Source organism: Natator depressus, chromosome 4 (genome assembly GCF_965152275.1).
Source record: "Natator depressus isolate rNatDep1 chromosome 4, rNatDep2.hap1, whole genome shotgun sequence".
Classification (NCBI taxonomy): Eukaryota; Metazoa; Chordata; order Testudines; family Cheloniidae; genus Natator; species Natator depressus.
In genome coordinates this window covers 95,824,279-95,849,253 of record NC_134237.1, presented here as the reverse complement: position 1 = coordinate 95,849,253, position 24,975 = coordinate 95,824,279, and the positions used below count along the sequence as shown (strand labels likewise).

Genomic DNA, 24,975 nt, shown 5'->3' with positions numbered 1-24,975 from the left:
GCAAGTAGCATACACAGGCAGGGGAATCACACCCTTAGTTTGCAGTGCAGCTATAGTATAAGCATGGCATTTACCAGTGCCAGAACTTCCTTAACATTTGGGGAAAAAAAACAACTTAAAATTAGGCTTTGCCCATGTTTGCATGTGAACTGTTTTTAGACTTCTCCAGAAAGAGGACCGAATGCATTTGTAGCGGTCTTTTAACTCAGTACAGCAGAAGGGAATACTGAGCATGAGCTAGTAGCATTGGACCAGCAAACGCTCCACAGCAATCCACACGCCAGTTTATTATTATTTATACTACCATGGCACCTAGGAGCCCCAGTCATGGGTCAGGACACCACTGTGCTAGGTGCTCTACAAACGCAGAACAAAAAACCAGTCCCTGTCCCAAAGAGCTTACAATCTAATTCTAATGCCTGATGTCCCACCCCACCCCACCCCCGGCCTCCCAGACAAGCAGAACTAATCAGCTCTTCTTCTGGAGCTCTTCACTATCACTCTTCAGCTGATTGGAACCTTCTTTGCAGAGTGCATGGCACACGAGTACTTGATTTAAAAATAAGAATCTTATGGATAACACTGCGATCCAGTTGGGTTTTGCATTCAAATTCTGAATATAAAGAGCAACTGGAACTAGAAAAACCTTTGCTCAGGTGGCTGTAGCTCTGCAGAAGCAATACAAATATTAGAAAGAGTCAACTCTACATACTAATTAACTGTGAGGCTGATCAGGCCAGCCACAGAGAATGTGCTCACTGCAGTTCAACATGGCGAGTCCTTGTCCAGCTGGCTGGAAGGAAAGAGAGTTGTGTCCCCTTTAAGCTCCCCTCTCTCTCCCTCAAGGAAGGAAGAGGGAGGATTGGGAAAGTTTACAGGGATAGAGCAGGGAAAAGCAGAAAGCACCTGGGCCAGGTCAAAGAGGCCCCTTCCTGCTGACCAGAACAGAGAGGGGGTATTTATACCTAAGGCTAAGATTTTGTCACACATATTTTTAGTAAAAGTCAGGAAAAGGTCACGGGCAATGAAGAAAAATTAATGGAAACCCGTGACCTATCCGTGACTTTTACTAAAAATATGCATGACAAAATGGGGCGCCGGAGGGTCCCCACACCATACCCAGAGGGCCCCAGCTCAGAGCTGTGGGGTCCCCCCACTGCCCACGGCTCAGAGCTCCCAGGGGTCCCACTGCCTGTGGCAGCTAGGAGTGGCAGGGTCCCCCCACCACCCATGGCAGCTTAGAGCTGTGGGTACCCCTGCTGTCCGCAGCAGCTCAGAGCCACTCACGGCCACCAGGAGCTGCAGGCACCCACACGTCATGGGCTAAAGTCACGGAGGTTTCTGGAAGTCACAGATTCCATGACCTCCATGAGAAAAATCATCACCTTATGTATACCCCATGCAGCCCCAGGGAAGCTCACTTTTACTTGGATCGGGCTGGCAGGACCCACCGACCCATGAAATTTGCACAAGGACCAGACTGCCTCATACCCACTGTTGGCATTATGCTAGTCGCCCTCTTTCTCTTTGCAGCAGGCAAGGAATTTTTCCCTCACTGCAGTGCCCTTCTGGTTGAGGTGAGGTTGTGTCTTTCGCCTTCCTCACAGTGGGTCTGGGACCACTGGAGCGGAGGCAGGGGGGTTGAACATTGCCATTTAGTATGTTAAACTAGTGGCTGATGTCCAGGGTAGGCAACTCAGTATAGAAGGGATACTGTTATCGGAAAAAAAACAGATTGGACCGAAAGCATCATTTAAATAGCCGAGAAAGGGAATTTGGGGCTCCGACATCAGGCACAGCATGCAGCTGACCCTCCTCCCTTTTAGCCCCTCTTTACCTCATCTAAGGGAAGGGCAGCAGGGACAGCTGGGCCCAGGTTAGGGATTATGTGAAAATGATGATGACTTGTACAATTTTATGCCGGGTATACCCAGCTATATTCATAGAATAAAGTTGCGTCCTAATTAACCCACAATCACTGCTTCCTGTCTTTGTCTGGTGTGGCTGGACAATTTCCTGACTAGCCTCCTGTCTCGTCCACTCCTGGTTTTGCAGATGGTGTGTTCTAGCTGCTGCAGATGGTGTGTTCTAGTGCATTACGAGTCTTATTTTAAACCCTGGCACCTGCGTAGCACTTACGTAAATCCACAGATTTGAGACCTCCTCAATACTTATTGAAACAAACCTTAAGAACTTTCAGGGAACAATGAGATTTATCAGGTCAAAAATTAGAATTACAGACCATAATTTCAACTTTACAAGATCAGCTCCCCTTGCCCTGCACAGCTTGTGTAATGTGAGCTGGAATGCAGTCAACTACACCAAGTGTTATTTTTTCTAGCTCTATATTTACACTTCAAGGTGTTATTCAGAGAACAGAAGAAGCAGGCCAAATCCGCACATGAACCTTCTAGGGAGGATCCAATGAAATCTGATTTGGGGTGTTTTTGGTTTTTTGGGGTTATTTTTTAAGTTTTCACACATTGCAGCACTGTTGAGCTGGAGGGGATACGGCTGAGTCTAGGAGCCCATGAAGGAGAAGTTCAGCTTTCAGTTTATTTAGAAAAATCAGTCTTCACCTTGTAAATATAGCCAGGGCAGGAAGCCAAAGTTGGGGCTTCAGCGAGGGGCAGGGCCAGAGCGAAGCTGGGGGCAGAGCAGGGCTGGATGGTACTCCCTCCCTGTGCCCTGCTGAATGTTCCTCTGCACCCCGTTAAGGGGGCATGCCCCACAGTTTGGGGACCACTGTTCTAAGGCCAGTCCTGTTAGTTAAAATGTTCAGCCTTCTGTGAGTTGGGACCAGGATGTCTACTGCTCAGACAGTGGCCATGTCACAGGCGTGCCTGGTATTGCCACAAGAACTACCTCCTTTGACTCCCATCAGCAGTGGTAGGCACATTTGTGGAAAGTACCATGTAGTCTCCTCACCCTCAACCCACCCCACAGGCCACTCCAACAATACGCAATTAATTTTTTTTTTGTGGGGGTATAGAAGGAATATTTTAACTAGGGAATGGCACTTTGCTGGCTGAGGTGGAAAAAATCTTTGAGGGATCCTCTTGTTCTACCAAAAATCGCAACATCCTTGCATATCTTTGCACTTCCCAGTTTTGGCGAAGTCCAAACGTGGAAGAATCATGAGAAAAAAAAGCTATTCTCAGTGTGTGTGTGCGCGTTTAATTGTACTGAAAAACACAAGAGCTGGTTGATTTCTCAACCAAAAAAGGTGCAGATAAGCCTCTGAGCTCTAGGATTCTTACCTAAGCCTTTTGGAGATTCAGCCCTTACTAATCATGCCCTGTTCTACTGCTCAATCATTCCAGAACATTCTCCATGATCATCCCTCAATCTAGGGTTGCTGCTATCCTGAAATTTGTGGGATCATCCTGATTTTCCCAAGTCAATTCCACTTGAGGAATATTCAAGAGTCCCCAGACCACATTCCATTTCATGAAATATCACATTATACCACAATGACATTTAGGACATGTCAGTTTATCATCATGAAGTTGAATGCCAAATTTTCTCCAGGACAAACTAAAAAAATTCCCCCACCTAAAACAGAGTAATTTGAGGTCATAAATATAACAATTTGTGACTTCTTAGTCTCATTAGTACATATGTATAATCAACTTCACAAGAAACATATTGGCCCATAAACCTCATTATCTATATCACGGTTAATATATTTTCTCTCTTTTTTTGTGTTTGTAGGCCTCAGAGCAGTAAGTTTAGCAAATTTTAAATTCATATCAGGACTTACAGAATTTCAAAAGGGGCTGTACAGAATCCATGTAGAGAAAGTCCCTGACATCAGAAATTCTAGAAGTGGGCACAGAGAATGCACAGTTTGACAAATATTCTATGTAACAGGGCACACAGATGAAAAAAAAAAAAAGACATGCTGCTTTTTTTAAAATAACTCGGTAACCAAGTATAGTTTGTAAGAGGATCTTGCACATATTTCAAAAATAGCACGTGTACATGCTTTAAAACCATTTATTTGGATTGAATTTTGTGAATAAAACAGCATTAACATTTTATTTTAATATCTCCTCAGGTGGCTATCAAGTCAACTTAAATATATAAGTTATACACACAGAGCTTTTATTTTTCGTGGTTTATTAATTTCAATTTTGGGGGTGTATTTTTAGAAATTTTTGAGTTTTTATGTAGACATAAAAAAAGTGGGGTTTCAGAGCTCTCTTTATATATACTGTAATGAATAATGCACATTATAAAAGCACAATAAGGAACCTTCAGTGCACACTACCAGAGTCTACATGGAACATTTAGCACACAATACATTAGTGAGCTTTAGAAATCATACCCCTATAGACTGCATTACTGCTCCATGTAGACAAGCCCTTAGATGCAAGTAACCATTTCTGGTGCTTTCCCAGTGTTTACTGGATGAACACAAATTTCATTTTTATTTATCTACTTATTTATTGTATCACGGGTATTTTACCATGGTTTATCAATTAAAACCAAAAATCAGAAGTCCTAATTATATATAATAAATCTATCCTAATCCCCTGCATTTATACAAAGAAAAAGACTGAAGAATGAGAGAAGTAGGAACAAAACTAACTTTTTTTTTTTTTTTTAAGATTACTTATATTCAGATACATTTAGGAAACCCATGTTCCACCTTCAACCATTTTTATTGTTATACTTGATAATTCTTGTCCTTTAAATTAAGAATAGATTCCAGATTTCCTCAAATTTTAACAGTTTATTTTATATACTGTATCTGACATTTTCATATGCATATTTAAGTTGTCTGAAATCCACTCCCCTATTGATGGTTCCAACACTATTCCTGTACTTCAGTAGGACATTTTTGCTATCACTGGCAATCCAAATGGGTTTCCCAAAGTCAAAATTCCTACCCTTCCAAAAAAGTTAAGTTAAACTAAAACAAACGCCTCTTGATATTGTCCTTTTGATATTCCATTGTTAATAGCTCTCTATATACGTCTCTGTGACTTTGTAAAATAATTTGTTGTAGGAGAGTAAAAAATGTTTTCATAAAGGCCAGAAAACTTACGTTGAATGTTTTTTTTTTCCCCTAACAAAAACAAAGCTAATGGACCCAAAATCTGTAGTCAGTTACACTAGTTTTACATAGTCTAGACATAAACAGAAGATTTTGGCTACATATATCAGGCATGATCTTTCGTCTATAAATCCATGCCCACTGTCCTTTACTGCATGGTTCAACTAAATTATGTACATCTATGTGTGTTTTTAATCTCTTTCTTTATCAACATTTTTAATATCCTTCCTGAGGCGAGGCTTCTACAATTAACTGGATCCACCCAGTTCCCTTCTTAATGATGGGAACTAGTATATTAGTCACCTTCTGGTCTGATACTTCCTGTATCCTTTGTGAATATCAAAAGTACTCACCAAAGACTGTACAGTTTCCTTTGTTACAGCCTTCTAAATTATGAGATGCAGGTCATCTGGCACGGTTAACTTTTAATAGTTCTGTCTGCTTTACTTGTTCAGTTGCACTTAATTCGCTTTCCTTGCTGTGTATTGTGAAAACATATCACTCTCTCAGAAGTCACCTTCCACCTCTTGTGGGAATATAATGACATAAATAATTCATTTACGCCTTGAGAAACATCATCCTCATTTCTCACTATGTTTCTTGTCCCTCAAATATCTCTATTGTCATCTTGCCTGTTGGCTTCATATGTTCTCAAAGAATTCATTATTTTTCTCTTTACTTGGCTACATTTTATTGTTAACTCCTAAATTATTTCACAGATCAATTCCCTTACAAACAACACAGGAAACCTTCCCCACCTTAGACCGCCATTTCCAGATTTCCTCTTTCAATAAGACATCTGCTCTTACATACAGGGGTGGTATAAGTGTATGTCTACACAGCTGACATTAAAGCAATGCCGCGGCAGTGCTTTAACGTGGCTGTGTAGTCACGGCTCCAGCGCTGGGAGAACGCTCTCCCAGCACTGTAATAAAACCACCTCCATGAGGGGAGTAGCTCCCAGCACTGTAGCACTGCCAACACTGCCACTTTACAGTGCTGAAACTTGCATAGCTCAGGGGGGTGTTTTTTCACCACTTGAGCGAAGAAAGTTTCAGCACTGTAAGTGGCAGTGTAGACAAGGCCTAAGGCAAGTAGTTTGTGTGTAATCATGTAAGTCTGAGGCTTTAAGACTCCTCTCACCTTCATTGCCAGACACCCTACATCTAGACAGGACAACTATATCCTCCCACACACTCATAAGTCCCACTAAGCAAGCTCTGTGCTTGTGACAACTGCAATACACACAACTTTTTCCATCCTTTTCGACCCTGTAAGCACCACTAGCAGGACTAGTACCTTATCCTGTAAGCTCTACAGAGCAGCAACTGTCCCCTTGTTATGCATTTGTATGGTGCCTAGCACCAAGGGGCCCTGTTCCCTGACTGGGACTTCTAGGTGCTACCATAATACTAATTGTTATTTAATACTTAATAACTGCCTATGTGCAGTCAAAGGACTGTGGAGACTGTGGCAGTCAATCAGGAGAAGATTGTGTTCTCTTTAGCTACTGTCCCTACCTGCTCAAGGCCTACCAGGCAGGTCCAAGGAATACTTACTCTGTTGCCCTCCAAACCATCTTGGGCCTGATTTCCCCTTGCCCTGCCCCTCATGTGGTCACTTACGCCAATTCAAGGACAGCACAAAATTCTGCCATTTTGATTTGGGGATGTTTTATACGCAGTGGGGAGATCAGATGTTTCACTCCAATCAACCCCCCTACTACAGCAATTGATTAGCAGCCAACAACATGCCACTTCCTCTGACATATCAATAACCCAGTTACAAAGCAGTCTGGGACACCTGCACAACCACACAGAGCCAGGAGCTCTGGTTGTCAGGAGGATGTTGATGCACCTCTGAAAGTTCTCTCGCATGCTTACCTACACTTACAGCGCTGCAGCAGGGCTGCTGCACCAGTGAAGCTGCACTTCTGCAGTGCTTAGTGAAAACACCACCTACGCTGACGGGAGAGCTTCTCCTGTCAGTGTGGGTACTCCACATCCCTGAGAGGGGGTAACTGTGTCGATGGGGGAAGCCCTCCTGTCAACACAGCACAATCTACAATGGGGGTTAGGATATTTTACACCCCCTGAGTGATGCAGTTATACCGGCATAAGTTTGTAGTGTAGACCAAGCCTCACTCTCACCCTGAGACTACAGGAGGACAGACACAGGACCAAGCCAGCCAGGCCACTTACCTTCTCTCCAGAGACCCAGATTGCTCTGCCTAGAAAAAAGCTACACTCCCATTCTGGCAAACACGTACACAGATGCTTAACCTGACAGCTGTGAGTTGTCCCAAAACCAGAACTTTCCTATTGAGGGTTCCCCCATTGCTTTCCTAACTCATGCAATGGAAGTACTCACATGTATAAAGGTCAGCACTCGTGCATGTGTTTTCAAAAAGTAATTGCTTCAGGCCTTCATCCTACAATCTGCTTCCCTTCCGTCACCACCAGAGGAGTCTCCCATTAAACGAAACTCCAGATCGTCACCAAGCTGACAAGAGAACTACCCTGCTACTACTCCAGTCCAGGCAAACTGCAGTGGATGGAGGCATCTATGAATGGCAACTGAGCCATACTGTGAACTTATTTTCTAGAGCAATGTCTTACAGCAGCGGTTCTCAAACTGGGGATCTCCATCCCGTTTTAAGGAGGTCACCAGGGCTGGCATTAGACTTGCTGAGCCCCAGGGCCAAAGCCTGAGCCCCACCGCCCCTGGTGGTGGGACTCATGTTACAGCCCCCCCCCCCCCCCACCTGGGGTTGAAGCCCTTGGGCTTTGGCTCCCCTACCCAGATCAGCAGTGTTCGGGCAGGCTCAGGCTTTGGTTCCCACTCCTGGGGTCATGTAGTAATTTTTGTTGTCAGAAGGGGGTTACGGTGCAATGAAGTTTGAGAACCCCTGTCTTACAGGATATAACAAAATGTGGGGATTTTAACATGACAGAGAAACCTCTGAAATGAAGGAAAGGAAAAGGGAGGCCTGCATCAACAAGAGGGAAGAGAGGAGTTCAGGAAGCATGCATAAATAGCATTAGTCTATGTCATGTCCATGGGAAAAGGTGGGGATGGTTCCCCTTTGAAGTCCACTTTAACCACTAGGGATGTAAAATATTAAGCCGTTAAACAGCTAACCAATAAGTATTAGTCTCACCGTTAATGTTATGTTAATGTAATGCAGTTCACATTTAAAACAGATTGGTAAATTAATTTCGTGACTTTGTAATACCTAATGTGCACATTAAAAATGCCGCAGCAATACCCAGGGCGAGGGGGTGCTGGAGCTTGTTGCACTCTCGCAGCTCGGGGCACTGCTGGATCAGCCCATGCCTGGCGGAGAGGGCACCACTTGGGGCAGGCTGGCAACCACCCGGCTCTGCTTCTCTTTCAGCTGGCTGCGGCGGTGGGTCTGCCAGAACACTTGGATCTGCCCTGGCACCGATCCGCCAAACTAGCTGCACTAGGCAGCTCCTAGTAACTGAGAGAGCAAGGGGTGGGATCAGAGCAAGACACATAGCACCCGGCCACATACACGCAATCGATCCCCCAGCCCACTGCACCAGGACCTTGCCACCCTGCCCCTCTGAACGTCCCATTTCTTCCTCCCGGTGTATAAATACCTCCTCCCCTTCTGCTGGCTGAACTTATTAATGATTAAACGGTAAACTGATATAATTTTAATCGTTTAAATGAGTACTTTTAAAAACTATATTTACATCCCCATTAACCACTACGTTGTCCTCCCCTTCACCATATCATATGGGACACTGTCCCTTAAGAAGCAACAAGCAAGGATTTTCCCCAGGTATTTTAATAGGTTGGGAGCTGTCAGTTTCCTAGTGGGAGGGCAAAATATAAGAGGTTTAACAAACAGGTTTAGTTGTGTTTATTTGAACTATCAGATGGCAAAAAAATGTGAGGGAGCCTTTCAAGGAGAAGAAATAAAACCCCAAAGCAGTTTTATTGCTTATAATATTTTGGAGGCAGCTCTGAAGTTGGGGATTACAGAAGTTTGCTAATGACCCCATATATCTTTCCTGCAAGTAATTCCATTATTGGTCACATAGCACATTTCCAGCAAGACATGCTTTGTGGACAGGAAGAAAGATACCACAACCAACATTTTCAAAAATGGGTATCTCAACACAGTCATTTAAATAAGCACTGAGGAGCCTATGGGCATCCTTTGACAACCCTGGCAGTGGTCTCTGGCCTGAGGATTTTACAATCTAAATGAATACATTTTAGATGAAGGATGGGATGTAACAAAAAGCTAATGACTGAGCACTAAAGTCGGACACACATATTGCTAGTTCCACTTTATTTCTGTGGTGATTTGTTTTGTTAATTGTTCTTCCTTCCAGCAACTGTAAGACTGGAACACAGAAAGCTAAAAAAAATTCATCTTTACAACTCAGTCACTTGCTTTCTACATCCCATTCCCCAGCCTTCATCATCTCTCTTTATCCTCTGGCAGACCCACACCCTCATGTGCACAAGGCATCCACCAGCTCTGCCATTTATTTTGGCCTTGTGCTGGTCTGTTCAGGCTTCGTAGTGTCAGGCTGATGATGTAGCCATCATCTACATGTTGCCCATTTAGATTGTAAATTCCTTGTGGTAACATGTTTTACACCTACACACTAAGGAGTTTATGCAGTATAAATGCCATAGATAGAATAGACCTTGCCTTCCTACTTTTTTTTTTTTTATAAAGTACCCAAGAGACTTTTGAGGCAACATAAATATCAAAGGTTTAATATTTTTATTAATACCCCTCTTATTGCAACCAGCCAGGTTTCAGTTATATCTATGCTTTATTTTTTCCCCCCAGGGGCCTCATGAGAGTCTTTCCACTGTTTCCAGTGGGCTTTGGATGAGGCTCTATTTACATATGCCATCAGATCTCCTGTTTAATACTCCTCAATGAGGTAATGAATGGCAATTAAAATGTCTTGCATTCACTTAAAATAAGTAACTTTGTGAAGTTAAATCGGGATTTAAACAAAACGTAATGGAAAGTAGTCAGGTAAGCATTTAATTCCCAATGCAAGTACATACTTCCCACTTATCTTTCTCCCCAGTCAGACCCATTCTTTTTTCAGCATATTTTCATGCACAACTCACAATTCATGTTCTAAGAAGCATTATTTCATAAAAGTAAATAATGTATTATCATTAACATATAGTCAAACAAATGTTGTCTAGTAACAAATCCAAATCACTTGTCATATTTACCAAATCACTGTTTTAAGTTGTTTGTTTATATGAAGATATGCATTAATATACAGAACGGTTCATCATCAAGTTATGAACTAAGCAGTTGGCTATTAAGGACGCTGTCATATCTCCTGCCACCATTTAAGAAATTATACTTGAGAGGTTTCAGATAAAGGGTTAGTTAATTCCTACTATTACTTGCACCAAATTATTATAATTTAATGTCCACTGACTACATGGAGAGCGTTCTTGTCAGTGAATGCTACAAAAGAACAGCATGCCTCTACAAATAGACAACATTATCAAAATACAATATGTAACAACTTCAAAGTGTTAGTCTCTTCTGCTGGTAAAAACAAATTAAAACACAATTTTTGGATTAACATATTTACAGATCATTTAATGTCTACCAGTTTCTCCCCCTTTGGAAATTAAGTACGCTCACTTACACTCCATAATTATACTGAGTGCAGAAAAAGAGACCACTACCAGCTAATAAACATGAGGAAAATTTTTCTTTACTGAACATAAAATTCTGTGAACCACGTATTTTTAAACTGACAGCACCAAAAATACACTAGGTGTATTTTTTTTTAGAAAGATATCTTACTTTTAAAAAAGCAATAAAGTACTGGAAATGTTCCTTTTTGTGACTTTAAAAATCAGTTGCACCTATGTTTTAAAGTCAACTGGAAAACTATTCAAAAGCATATCATCATGGCAAAATTCACCTACAGTTTCCAAAATCAGAGTTTTACCATGGGGCAGGTAAGTCTGCTTTGTCTGCTGAGGGATACCTAAAACATACTACAGTATAGTAGGGAAGACAAAAGGAAAACAAAACAAAACAAAAACAAAAACAAACTACAGCTTGGTTTCTCTGACTAAGAAGAACCAGTGGATGAATCTAAACTGGTAAGTGACTACTGTGTTTTGGCGTGATCACATCAGTACTGCAGTGAGATTTTATGCAATAATTTTAAAGCAGCGGAGTCCTGTGACATATGACAGTGTATATGTAAGGCTCAGCCAAAGGTTTGCTTGGAGACAATTTACCACCGCAGGTAAAGTTCATAGTGTGCCCAAATCAAAATATTGGCCACATTGGAAAGCCTCTGTTTTAACGAGTGTTGGAGCTAAATAATTTTTTTAATCACTAGAAATGAGCAAATCTCTATCAAATATTATTACTGTTGCAATATACTAAAATTAGACCTAATAGTTTACATTCATAAATAATTTCCCCAGAGTAAACTATAGCCTACTTGGTTTATCTACCCCAATTCCAAGGCATCTATAAACACATCAATCCTAGAGCTCAGACCACTAATTTAATGGGTAGACCATGTCCCCTTAATTATCCTAATTCATGTATAGACTGCATATAAAAAAAATAATTCTCTCAGTAATCTTTTATACAGAGATGCAAAGTTGGTTTCAACACTAGTTTTCACTACTGAACAAGTACACAAACAAATATGTTTTCAGGGTAGACAAAAAAGCTTGGCAAATTTTTAATAAAAATCGACAAATGGAAGTGGGTTATTGGTAAAACACAGACAGTATGTGCTACAAGTTGGAGCTATGCAACCTCAGATCTCATAAATTAAACAGGGTTTGGGCTTTTAGAACCTGGAAAAGCAAACTCCAAGGAGAGCCCACAGTGCTGCAAGTAACCGAGCTGGTGATTCAGCATCAACATTGTTTCCCACTGTTGTCTAGAGTCTGCAATCTGATCTGTGCAAGTAGACTGCTGCATCCATGTGGAGCCCCACAGACTTCAATGGGGCCCCCATAGTGGTCTGATTCACACGTTAAATTGCAGATCAGCTCCTAAGACAGTACTGAACCAGCACCCCAGGATTTTTCAGAAGAGATGTAAAACTAAGTTACTTCATCAAATGGCACTTTTTGCAATGTGTTGGTCAAATTTAACTGTAAGTGCATCCGTAAAATTCTTCATATAGTTTTGATTCATTTCCCCCCCTAAAAACTGGCATGTACTGTTGCCACCCCCAAATGTTTACTGCATTCCAACCAAAGAGGGCTGCATTTCACTGGTATATGAACCCTGTTTATACCAAATCTAGAGAGTGCTTTAAGCCCTTCCAGGACAAAAGAAACTATTATAAAAATTAAAAATTATTGAAGCACTGTAACCTATCATTCAAGATAACTTCTCATCTTCTCTGAATTATGGATATTGATGTAAATTCCACAAGCAAAAACTCAAATGGAATTTTTTCAAAATTTATGATCATTTTACTATTATCTCTGCCATCTTCTAGTAACAACATCTGCACCATTGCAGCTAAAGGTCAACCACCCTTCCATTACAGATTTCTCCTTTCAGGGATTTATAAGTGAGCAGGATTTATAAGAAGCTGGTATACAAAAGTCAATTTGGAAACAAGTTTTTAAATTTTTACCTGTTTATATTTTTAAGTCAGTTCAACAAGTTATAAGGGCACATAAGGAAGTTTACCATCCAAATCACCTCTTTGCACACAGTTTTGATTTAAAAAGAAGTTTCCATGCAATTAGGTATTGCTATGGCCCAATTCCTTAGTAGCTTGGAGGAAAAAAATTCCAACTAACAAGATATTTTTGGAAGTGGCTGCGAAGCATGCTACAAATATACGTCTCAGAATAATTTTACTAAAGCAAACATAACTATGCATTTTTTAAATTGGTCCAATGTCTACACTAGTGGTTCTGAGCAATTTGTTGTATTTTTTAAACAATGTTATTAAAACATTACCACCAGAGAAAGAATACATTAAAATAAATATGTCTGAAACGGAGATAACAGCCAGATACTTTTTGGTTTAGAGTTTTGCTGTGGGTAGGTATAGATATTGTATGGTTTACTCGCATTGTACATTCTACCCAGCATTTCTCAAATGTGGCCATCATGCGGCCACCAGGGACTTTTCTTGTGGCCACAGCCTCCTAGGCGGGTGTGGGGGGTGCGAAGCAGTGGTCCTTCCCCCAGGGCCACCAGCAGGGGTTGAACCCTGCTCCCCACTGGAGACACAGGCAGCTAGTGAGTTCCCCACCTTCCTGGCGACGGTAGGGTCGGGCTCCAGCCCTGGGGTGGTAAGCAACAGGCTCTGGCCACGGGGCTCCAACCCCCACCTGCGGGGCTCACCCCCTCATTGCCCCTGGCCCCCACCAGCCCATCATGCATTCTTCCCCTCATCCCCCACCTACCGACCTCCCCATCCAAGGCTTAATTTGTCCCCAGGCTTGTCAGGACTGAGTAAGTCTGCTGTGAAAAGTGATCTCTGTTAATATCACTTTTCACAGCCACAGACTTACTAGCTAGCAAGTCTTTAAAAAAAAAAAAAGAAAAGAAAACAAACAACAAAGACATGTTTCAGAGTAGCAGCCGTGTTAGTCTGTATTCGGAAAAAGAAAAGGAGTACTAGTGGCACCTTAGAGACTAACCAATTTATTTGAGCATAAGCTTTCGTGAGCTACAGCTCACTTCATTGGATGCATTCAGTGGAAAATACAGTGAGGAGATTTATATACACACAGAACATGAAAAAATGGGTGTTATCATGCACTTTGTAAGGAGAGTGATCACTTAAGATGAGCTACTACCAGCAGGAGAGGGGGGGGGGGGGGAACCTTTTGTAGTGATAATCAAGGTGGGCCATTGCCAGGAGTTAACAGGAACGTCTGAGGAGTGGGGGGGGGGGGGAATAAACATGGGGAAATAGTTTTACTTTGTGTAATGACACATCCACTCCCAGTCTCTATTCAAGCCTAAGTTAATTGTATCCAGTTTGCAAATTAATTGCAATTCAGCAGTCTCTCGTTGGAGTCTGTTTTTGAAGTCTTTTTGTTGTAATATTGCGACCTCTAGGTCTGTAATCTACCAATGTGATATATGCCATCATGTGCCAGCAATGCCCCTCTGCCAGGTACATTGGTCAAACTGGACAGTCTCTACGTAAAAGAATAAATGGACACAAATCAGATGTCAAGAATTATAACATTCATAAACCAGTCGGAGAACACTTCAATCTCTCTGGTCACTCGATTACAGACCTAAAGGTCGCAATATTACAACAAAAAGACTTCAAAAACAGACTCCAACGAGAGACTGCTGAATTGCAATTAATTTGCAAACTGGATACAATTAACTTAGGCTTGAATAGAGACTGGGAGTGGATGTGTCATTACACAAAGTAAAACTATTTCCCCATGTTTATTCCCCCCACCCCACCCCACCCCCACTGCTCCTCAGACGTTCCTGTTAACTGCTGGCAATGGCCCACCTTGATTATCACTACAAAAGGTTTTCTCCCCCTGCCCCCCCCCGCTTTCCTGCTGGTAATAGCTCATCTTAAGTGATCACTCTCCTTACAATGTGCATGATAACACCCATTTTTTCATGTTCTGTGTGTATATAAATCTCCTCACTGTATTTTCCACTGAATGCATCCAATGAAGTGAGCTGTAGCTCACGGAAGCTTATGCTCAAATAAATTGGTTAGTCTCTAAGGTGCCACTAGTACTCCTTTTCTTTTAACAAAGACAAGAACCTGCAAGAGCACCTTATTTGTGTTTTTATTCTGTTTAGGTCCAGTAAAGAATAGACAACTGTACATTATTTTTATTATTGAGTTTGCAAAAAGAGTCAATAAATTATATTGACTTGGACATGTATATGTGCGTATTTGTTTGTTTTTCCTAAAGTTAAATTGGCAGCGCGGCCACCAGCAACAGTTGGTGGCCGCACTTTGAGGCCACCATAAATTTTGTTGTGAGAACCTGTTTGCACTATGTCAAGTATTGCTACTGTACATTACCAACGTGGAACTTCACTTTGTCTCCAAGTCCAAAAGACTTTGATTCATCCTTGTTCCTCATTTGACAGATAAAGGTGATACAAGACTGAGGCATCAGTCAGCTTATCACCATCTACAGACCAAATGCCAGAATTAATCTTTACCTTGACCCTGCCTCTGCTGAAACCCTTATTTCATGCCATCTCAAGTACAGAAGTTCTTTCTTTACAAGCTTCCTAAATTCCTACTCTCTCTAATTCAAACATTGCATCTGACTACTCTGAGTCCTATTCCATACCCCCTAGTGAAGCACTGACTTCAATGACAGCAGAATCAGCCTTTTAAAAGTAAAAGTTTGGGCCACATCCCATCCCCATCTTCACTGGCTTCTCATGTAGTCAGCAAAAAATCTAAGAAAAAGAATTCAGGTCTCCTGGCTTCAAGCTCTGTGTCCTATCCACTGGGAATGCTACCCATCCTATTTTGAGCTAATCTTGGTTGTCTCCCAAATTGGGAATGCCACTTTTGCTTGAGCTGCTTTACTGATAGAGAATTCTTCTCGATTCTAAACTCACTATGAAACTATTCTTCTTCCTGACTAGTCTATACTTTATTCACCTTAATTTCACCTGTTAAAAAAATAAACCTCATTCCTTCAAATGATCGATAGAAACTACTTGGATTTTTGTATGGTTTATTTAAAATTGTTTTTCCATGCAAGAAAGTTAAAGAGTTGTTATTGTGTCACAATGACATTGTGAAATGCTCACTACTATGGACTCTTATTTATTTAAATATGCTACATTCTCGTTTTTAAAAAGATTGTGTTAGATATACAGAAAATAGTTTTTAGTACATCAGCAGCTAATTCTGATGCAGTCAAAATAACTAAAGCACGAGCGACACCAGAATGATGACAATATCAGATCTAGAATTAATCGATAACACATGTTGACATGGAACTAGAGGACATAAAGTGCCAGCAGCAGCTAAAGTGATGTATCCTTATCTGGGTTTTAGAATCTTATGGCATTTGCAGAACTCAAGGGGAATTACTAAGATTTACTGTGTATGTGCTTATTATTGTACTTTATAACTACCACTGTAGTGAGTAATTGCTTTGCCTCCATAAGTTTGAGACTTTTAACACTATTTTAATGTCATTCTTTGTATTACATAAAAATGCAAGCTTTGTGATCCCTATCTCACACTTCTAAACAAGTTCAATCCAATGTCAGAGCCATTGTGTCTGTTTGGGGCTTTTCAATGCATGTCCATTTTGCAATTTTTACTGTTTCATAAAAACATCTCTTAAAGACTGTAAATGCTTTGAAAAATATAAAGGGCTAGAAGGGTCGAGTGGAGACAATGACAAAAAAAATCCCATGCACTTCAGTGGTGCAGATTCAGGCCCAATATGCTGGATAAATAAGACTGCAGCATTTTTACAATGGCCAAGATTTTGAACCTACTTAAGACTTGGCTAATAAGCTGTGTCTTCTATAAATAAAAGGAAAAGCCAAATTCCAAAACACCCCAATATGCTTCCAGGGGTCACTTTCTTCTACATTCGCTATTCAAATGACTTCTACATCGTGCGTGCTCTGCACCACCTCTCGGTCCTCAGATACTCCTCACACCCCACTCCTCTTCCTGTGGGCCCCGGCACGGATAAGGCTGGAGAGAAGCTCGTGGGCTATAAGGCCATGTCTACTGGAAAGCCCTTTCACTTCCTTCCCCCCCTCATTTCATACCTACAGCGCTTTAGCTCTTAATCTCCCCCTTGCTTTTTACGCCCCGCACTCTCCCTTGCCCTCACCTCACGGCAGCCAGCATCCTCCCGCCGGGGACAGCTCAGCTCTGCCGAGCGCCTCCGCGGCGCGCACACACACACACGCAGGGGCTGCGGCTCCCTCCCAGCCCACCACCCCGCCCTGCCTCCCCCAGCTGACGGCCAGGAGGGGCGGCCAGGCGGTGGGGCTGGTGGGACAGAGCCGGGGATGTCCACCGCCTTCTCCGACTCCGGGCGCGCCCTGCGCCCGCAGCCGCGGCAAGGAGAGCGACGGTGAGCGAGGCGCGCCCGCCGAGCACGGGGCACCGCGGCGGCGGCAGCAACTGCGGCTGGCGGAGAGCCGAGCCCACGTTCTCCCGCGGGCGCAGCCCCCCAGGCACGTCCTGCCCTTCCCCGGCTCGCCCCAGCCACAGCCCAGCGAGGCCAGGCGAAGAGGAGCCGGAGCGCACCTGGCCGCTGCGCTCTGCCTCGCCAGACTTACCCCTGCGCCGCCCGGGCTGCTGCCTCCGCTCGCCGCCTCTCGCCCACACAAGCGGCGTCCAACATCAGCTGCGGGATGTAACCAGCCCTCCGGAAACGCTTTCCCAGCTTGCTGCGCTTAGCCCAGGAAACAATTCCGGCCTCTGGCCGCGGCGGCGGCTCCTCCTCCCGTCCCTCCTCCCTCGCCGCCGCCCGGCGCAGAGCGAGCTGCGGCACCCGAAGCGTTGGGAACGTGGTTGACGGGAGACCTCTGCCTAGGAAGGAGAGCGACGCCCTGTGTTCGCTGCTAGTTTTGCAGCTAGACTCTGCACGGCCGGATCCTGGGAAAACCGGGCTGTGTGCGTGGCCTGGCTACAGCGATGAAAGGAAAACAGTAAGAACGCGTTTGCTACCAACGCGATCTTCAATTTATGCAAGAAAGATCTGAATCTGCCTGTCGTTTTTAAGGTACCCAGCAAGCCGGTATCTGAGCACCAGAAACAATAAAAGGCATTAAATCTATGTGGGGATGGTGTGTTTCTCCTTCTCCCAAGAATCCCCCCCATGTCTCCTATCTGCATGCCTGAATCTTGTGTTTCACTATAAAATCCTTCATTCCCAATTTTCAGCGTACTTTAACCAGCCTAATCTACACTAAAATTGTTCTGGACAAAACTGTTCGAGACACCCAACAGTAATACAAATAGGGGCCACCTAACACCACTTCATAAATACATTAGTTTTTTCATATTTCAGTGTTTTTATAATTACATAAAAATAAACAAAAAAACTCTTCTGCTGCAACGTTAATGTAAGGTTATTAAAATAAACAATGAGATTTTAAAATATGGTGGAGGGATGTTGGAGGGATCACCAAGCGTGCCAGTCTGTCATGAAATTTATTGATTCTTGTTATAGGTTTTTGTTTCTCTCCATTTACTTGTAGAAGTAAAATAGGTGTGTGTATATATATCACACACACACACACACTTTGTTTTATAATTCTGATTAAGGTTGCATTCGTCTAGCCCATGATGAAAGGTGGTGTTCCTAGTTCCTGTTGCTTTTCAGAACATTTAAGAGCAACAACTGAGTCTTACTGATCTAAAGATTGTATACCACCTTGATGAGTGGAGGGCAGATACCTAAAATAGTGACTGTAGTCATTTCTGCCAGTTTCACCAGCATCAGCTCAGCCCAGGGCTGGATTACCCAATGTGCCCTAGCACATGCTTAGGGCACCAACAAAGCAGGGGGCACTAAAAAAAATAAGATTCTTTTTTGAAAAAATTGGATATTTGATATTTCAAAAAAAGCATTGAAGTAGTCATCATGGGAAAAATCAGAACTTTATTAGACTTCCTTACACTCCACTACACACTCTTCCCCTGTTCTTCTGTTCTCTTTTTATTACTTATTCCCACCTAAACCAGGAAGGCATCCTGCTAAAGTAGATCGAAATAATCCGAGGAAATCAGATCCTGTCATGTATTGCAATAAATTTATGTTTTATTATTGATATATTCTTCTGCGTTATATGTACTTGATTCATTTTTTTCTAATATATATACACACACATATACATAAAAATAGTGTACGTTGTGTAATTTGGGTTTTTTTTAAGTTCAGATAACTGAGATAAGGGGCAGGATGAAATATAACCAACTGAGTGGAGCACAGAAATGTAAACTGGTGGAAGAAAAGAAACAAACTAGTGAAATTTTCCAAAATCTTCCAAAGCTGACATAATTTTTCAAAGCAAATCCATCAGAAGCAACATCTTCTCTCAGTAGCACAGACATCGTTCCAAAACCTGTAGGTGTTTCAGAGACTTCTTCTATTGGTGATACAAACACCATTCCAGAACATGTGGATGTGTCAGAGACTGTAACTGATCATCCTACTCCTGGTGGTAAAACAGACATTGTTCTAGAAGGTGTGGATGTGTCAGAGACTGAACCTGCTCATGCTGTAAATAATAGGAGAAAAGATCCTGGTACGTGGGTTGATTTCAGTTCCGATGATGTGGCTTACTGGATAGATCGTGGACCAAATGACTGTCAACACCACACTGGGCCATTTGAGAAATCATGTCGGACGTTTACCAATGGCAAACCAACATATTGTCCACAAAAAAATATTTTTCAGCATGAAAGCGAATGGTGAGAAATACACTCGAGAATGGTTACTGTATTCACCATCAAGAGGGTCTGTGTACTGTTTTGTTTGCAAACTTTTTGCATATAAACCTTCAACATCCCGGTTTGCTGCAGATGGATTTAGGGACTGGCGGAATACTGTTTTAATTGAACAACATAAAAATAGCACTACTCACAGAGATTCAGTGTTGACATATTTAAATCGAAGACAGGATTGACACAAAAATTGGAAGAACAAATTAAAGGGGAGCATGAATACTGGCAACATGTCTTGCAGCGTGTTATAGCTATTATTCAAACATTAGCTGAACGTGGTCTGCCTTTCTGGGGATCAACTGATGCATTTGGATCATTGCAGAATGGAAATTTCTTGGGATTGTTGGAGCTTGTGGCTCAGTTTGACCCATTTTTATCAGGCCATATCTCAAAATATGGGAATGCTGGCAAAGGTAACCCATCATATCCAAGACAATATGTGATGAACTCATTAGTCTAATGAGTGACAAAGTTCGTTCAGCTATTGTGGATGAAATAAGTACTGCTGGGTACTTCAGTTTATCTGTCGACTCTACACCTGATCTTTCACATACTGGTCAATTGAGTATTGTAGTAAGATATGTGTCTCCCACAGATGGAAAACCAGTTGAACGATTTATAACATTCCTCAGTTTGAAAAGCCACACTGGTGAAGAAATGGCAAATCAAGTACTGCATTATCTGTGCCAAGTTTGTAAAAGAGATTTCTCAAAGTGCACAGGTCAATCTTATGACAATGCTGCCAACATGTCAGGGCGTTATCAAGGAATGCAGAAGAAGCTTTTAGAACAGAACAAATATGCCATATTCATACCTTGTGCTGCACACTCTCTCAATCTTGTTGGCCACAGTGCTGTTGATTGTTGTCCGGTGGCAGTAAGTTTTTTCTCAACAGTCCAGTTACTTTATACATTTTTCTCTGCCTCAACACACCGATGGGCAGTTCTTAAAACATATTTGGGTAATTATTGTGTGTTGAAATCTCTCTAATACTCGCTGGGGGGCACATGCAATGGCAACAAATGCAATTCTGGAGTCCTACTCAAAGATTGTGGATGCATTAGGAAGTATAGCTGAAGACCAATCACAAAAGGGAGAAACTATACGAGAGGCAGAAAACATTGCAAACAAGATGCAAGAACTAGAGTTTGTATTCATGTTGACCATGCGGAATGAAATTTTACAACACTTTTACCACACAAGTCAAGCTCTCCAAGAAAAAGAATTGGATTTGAAAACATGTGCAGACCTCTGTCAATCAGCAGACACTTACACACTTTGAGGAATGATTTCAGAAGACTTTAAGACATATCAAAAGATATCTTGCCTGATACTAACTACAAAGAAGCCCAGTCCTGCAAGCGAATCAGGAAAAAACAAGCAACTGATAGCAGTGCAACAGAAACAGCATTGAATCCTAGAGACAAATTTCGCGTATCTACTTGCTACGCTATAACTGATACAGTTGAAGCTCATAGGAAGAGGAGAGGTGAAGTGTACAAAGAAGTATCAAGTACATTTTCTTCTCTAAACGATATGGACTTATCTGACTAACAATATTCACAAGGTTCCCGAAAGCTAGTTGACTCATACCCTGTTGACTTGAACATGAATGTCTGTGGAGAAGTATGGCAGTTCCACTGTTATATGCGTGCAAAGTTTAATGAAACAGGAAAAATGAAATTCAGTCATATTGATCTTCATGACACAATATTGAAAAATGTATATTTCCAAATGTAGAGATTGCACTACATATTTTTCTAACATTGATAATTACTAACTGCTCCGCAGAACGCTCTTTTCCTCAGCTGAGAAAAAGAATAAAAAACCCTCAGAGAACAACAATGTGTCAGGACAGACTTGATTCACTTTCCCTATTGTGTATGGAAGCGGACATGCTTCGTTGAGTCAGCTTCGATGAACTTATCCAGAATTTTGTAATCAGAAAATCTAGAAAGAAGCTATTTTAATTTCAGCATACATGTAAGTTGTGTCATTTCGAAAAATAAAATTTTATTTTATGGTATAGTATTGTTTTTATTTTGAATTACATATGGGGGGGCACCATAATGTTTTCAGTGCTTAGGGCCTCTAAAGGCTTAATCTGGCCCTGGCTCAGCCTTACGAGGGTTGAATTGAGCCAGGTGCCCTTCCTCTAGGACAGCGGTTCTCAAATTTTTTTTCGTGGACCACTTGAAGATTGCTGGGGGTCTTGGCGGACCACTTAAGGATCTTTCCAAATGTTGTTTGTACCATTAGCTAACTATTGTAAAGCACTTTGTATAAAAGAGCTATTTTAAAAAAAAACTTTAATAAGAATTAACGGTTTTTTTTGTTCTACAAATAAAAGCACACAACTCATATTTTAATATCAGCAGTCTTACCTTTCTAATACAATGGATGTGCCCTCTCTCCCCCACCGTGGCAGCCCCCCGGCTGGGCTGGGAAGAAGCGGGGTCTCTCCCTCTCTCCCCCACCACGGCAGCCATAGAGCTGAGGCTGGGAAGGAGGGCCATCTCTCCCCGGCAACTGCAGCCCTGGAGCTGGAGAAAATCGCCTCTTTCTCTGGCCACCGCAGCCCTGCACGTCCCAAATTCCCCTCCACCCCCTCTTCTCATGCCACTACCCCCTCCTACCTACACCCTATTCCTCCCAAGGCCACCACCTTACATGTGCATCTTCTCCAGGGTCCAGGCACCTAATTAGTGGAGTCATGCCTGTGCGGCTCCACTAATTAGGTGGGTGGCCCTTCATTCTTTTGTGTGCGGCCGCCCAGGCACGCACCTTAGAGGGAACTATCCGCAGACCACCTGAACGGTGCTCACGGACAACTGGTGGTCCACGGACCACAGTTTGCGATCCTCTGCCCTAGGAGCTTATTTACATCAAGGACAAAGACATGAATAAGTGTCACCTGTATATGCAGATATTTGAGCTCAAAGCACCCTATTATTTCCCCTAGCAGTAAATTAGATTTATTGAATAGGAGGGGAAACTACAAATAAACCTGCGGATCTCTGCAAGTGGAGAAGTAACTGTCCATTTATTACCTTTGGGGATCTAACCAAGAGGTATAAGAAAAGACATGTTAGTGCAACTCATTCAACCACACCATCTCTCACAAGCAATACTTAATAGTAGACTATTTTGAAGGTTGCTAGAAAGTGCAGAAGATGAAATGGACATTTGTCTCCTGTCCATTATTATGATATCCATCAGTGCAACTCGCACCATCTTGTTGTACATGGTTGTACACAGAGAAAACAAATAGAGTTCAGCCAGCACGTTGTAACATTATTGATCTGCAGCATTAAGTACTAACTGGACTACTGCATGCCTCAAAGGGATTGATAGACCAGCGTTCACGTTTTCTGATTATAGTCTTTTTGCATAAGTAATCTGTGCACCATCATAATTTGTGAGAGTGATGTGGAAGTACAGGATGTTTCAGGGCTAGTACATCAATGGTAGAAGATAGTCGTTTTATCTGAACAGTTCACTATATTTAACTTTGCAGATGTATAGCTTTCTCCATCAGGATGTTCTGGAAACTCTCTACATTTATGAGTCTGTGGGCCTGGATTAATCTGGTTGGTTCTTTTCCTAGTTGAAAAGTGAAAGGATCATGGCCTATTACTATGTCCCTAATGTTAATACCCAGGGTACAGATTTAGCCTAGGATGTGTCTCAGGACTCAGATACAAGTGATGAGAGCTATACAAAGGCCTAGATAGTTGAGTAGCTCCAGTGCTTAAATTTATTTGAGCATAAGCTTTCGTGAGCTACAGCTCACTTCATCGGATGTATGCATCCGATGAAGTGAGCTGTAGCTCACGAAAGCTTATGCTCAAATAATTTGGTTAGTCTCTAAGGTGCCACAAGTACTCCTTTTCTTTTTGCGAATACAGACTAACACGGCTGTTACTCTGAAACCAGTGCTTAAATTGTAATGAAAGAGGTGTCAGGGCACAAGCAATTTTTTTAATTTCATAACTGACATGGCAAGCCCAGAGGTGCTGGGACTATGAACTTCCAAGCCCAGATTTTAGTGTTTCAATGTACCAAAATATCTGCAGAAACCAACTGAAGGAACAAGGTAGGCTTGGCAGAGAATCCTTTAATGACTTGGAAACATTGTTCTCAAGATGTGCAATGAAGAACCTTGGTAACATCCAAAAATAGTGAACACTGAAATTTAGAGGAAGACATCCATGGAATGCTCTTTATGAGCCTATAAATCAATCACTAAATATTTAATTGGGTTTTATCTTCAGAAGCTGAACTTTTGAGATAATAAAGAAAAAGTCTTTCAAGGTCCTGCAAAATGTACTTGCTTGCTTGTACAGTGAGTCATTTTAACACCACAAGGATCACTGCCAGAATGGAATACACATACCTTCTTTCACATCCACTTCCCCAAAACAGGTAGATCAGTCAAGATTAATACAGATTTGATGGAACACCAAAAGATAATCAATAGACAGATATACTGCACTATCAGAGGAGCCAAAATTACAGAAAAGTCAAAGAGAAAACTATTACTGAAAGGAAATAATGAGGTTGGTAAATCTCTTCATACAAAAGAAATTCACTAGTCTCATTCTGTGTGAAGCATCTGGCACTGGCCACTGTCAGAGACAGGATACCAGACAAGATGGACCATTGGTCTGGCCCAGTATGGCCGTTCTTATGCTTTTATGTTCATTCATTCATGCCTAATGGCACTATTCTCATGGCCGGAGAACTCAGTAAGATTCTCATTTGATTTACTGGAAAAGAAAACTAATACAATGAACGTGAATATGAGTAAAACATACAAGTTGAATATGACTAAATGTAAATAAAGGTTTTTTTGAGGAATATCCATATTAAAGATAAGCATATTAATTAATCTATGTTGAAAAGCAAAAATGATGAAATATTGTAATAAATTATGAGCATTAAAATGGAGGGACACTACATTTGGTCCAGATGAGCCATAAAACCCTCTGACAAATATATAAATTATTGTACATCTAAAACGTTTTTGGATACCAAAATATTCCCACTTCCTTCAACTATTTCAAAGATGTAATTTTTGTAAACTTTTAGTGGCTCTAATAAAACGCACTTTTTCCATATAAAAGGATATCAGTGTTTCTGACCTAAAACATACATAGATTTCAATCCTTCATTCTTTACAAAGCTCCAATGGCTGTCCAAAGCAGCAGAATCTGGCCTTTAAAAACTTTCATAATGATCATTTCAGTAAGGTTTGATATTGAAAGACAGACTGTTACCTGCTGAAGATGCCAGCAATCACAGCCCTAATTAGCTCATATTCAAGTCATCAAGTCATTCAATCATCCAAAGCACAGAATTTGGTGGTGATGGGGGACTTGAACAACTCAGACATCTGTTGGGAAAACAACACAGCAGGGCACAGATTATCCAACAAGT

At 41.8% G+C, this 24,975-nt stretch overlaps 1 protein-coding gene across 8 annotated transcripts in view; it reads right to left on the bottom strand.

The window, feature by feature from the left end:
* Nucleotides 1–17,528, bottom strand: part of APBB2 (amyloid beta precursor protein binding family B member 2) — a 341,418-nt gene extending 323,890 nt beyond the window's left edge. For 4 of the 8 annotated variants that reach the window (XM_074951505.1, XM_074951508.1, XM_074951504.1 and 1 more), the window contains exon 1: nucleotides 17,364–17,525. The gene's annotated coding sequence lies outside the window, so the exon portion shown is untranslated. Of the gene's footprint in view, nucleotides 1–17,363 lie in introns of all 8 variants that reach the window. The other 4 variants (XM_074951511.1, XM_074951506.1, XM_074951507.1 and 1 more) reach the window with 3 other exon arrangements.
* Between the last annotated feature and the right edge of the window lie 7,447 nt (nucleotides 17,529–24,975).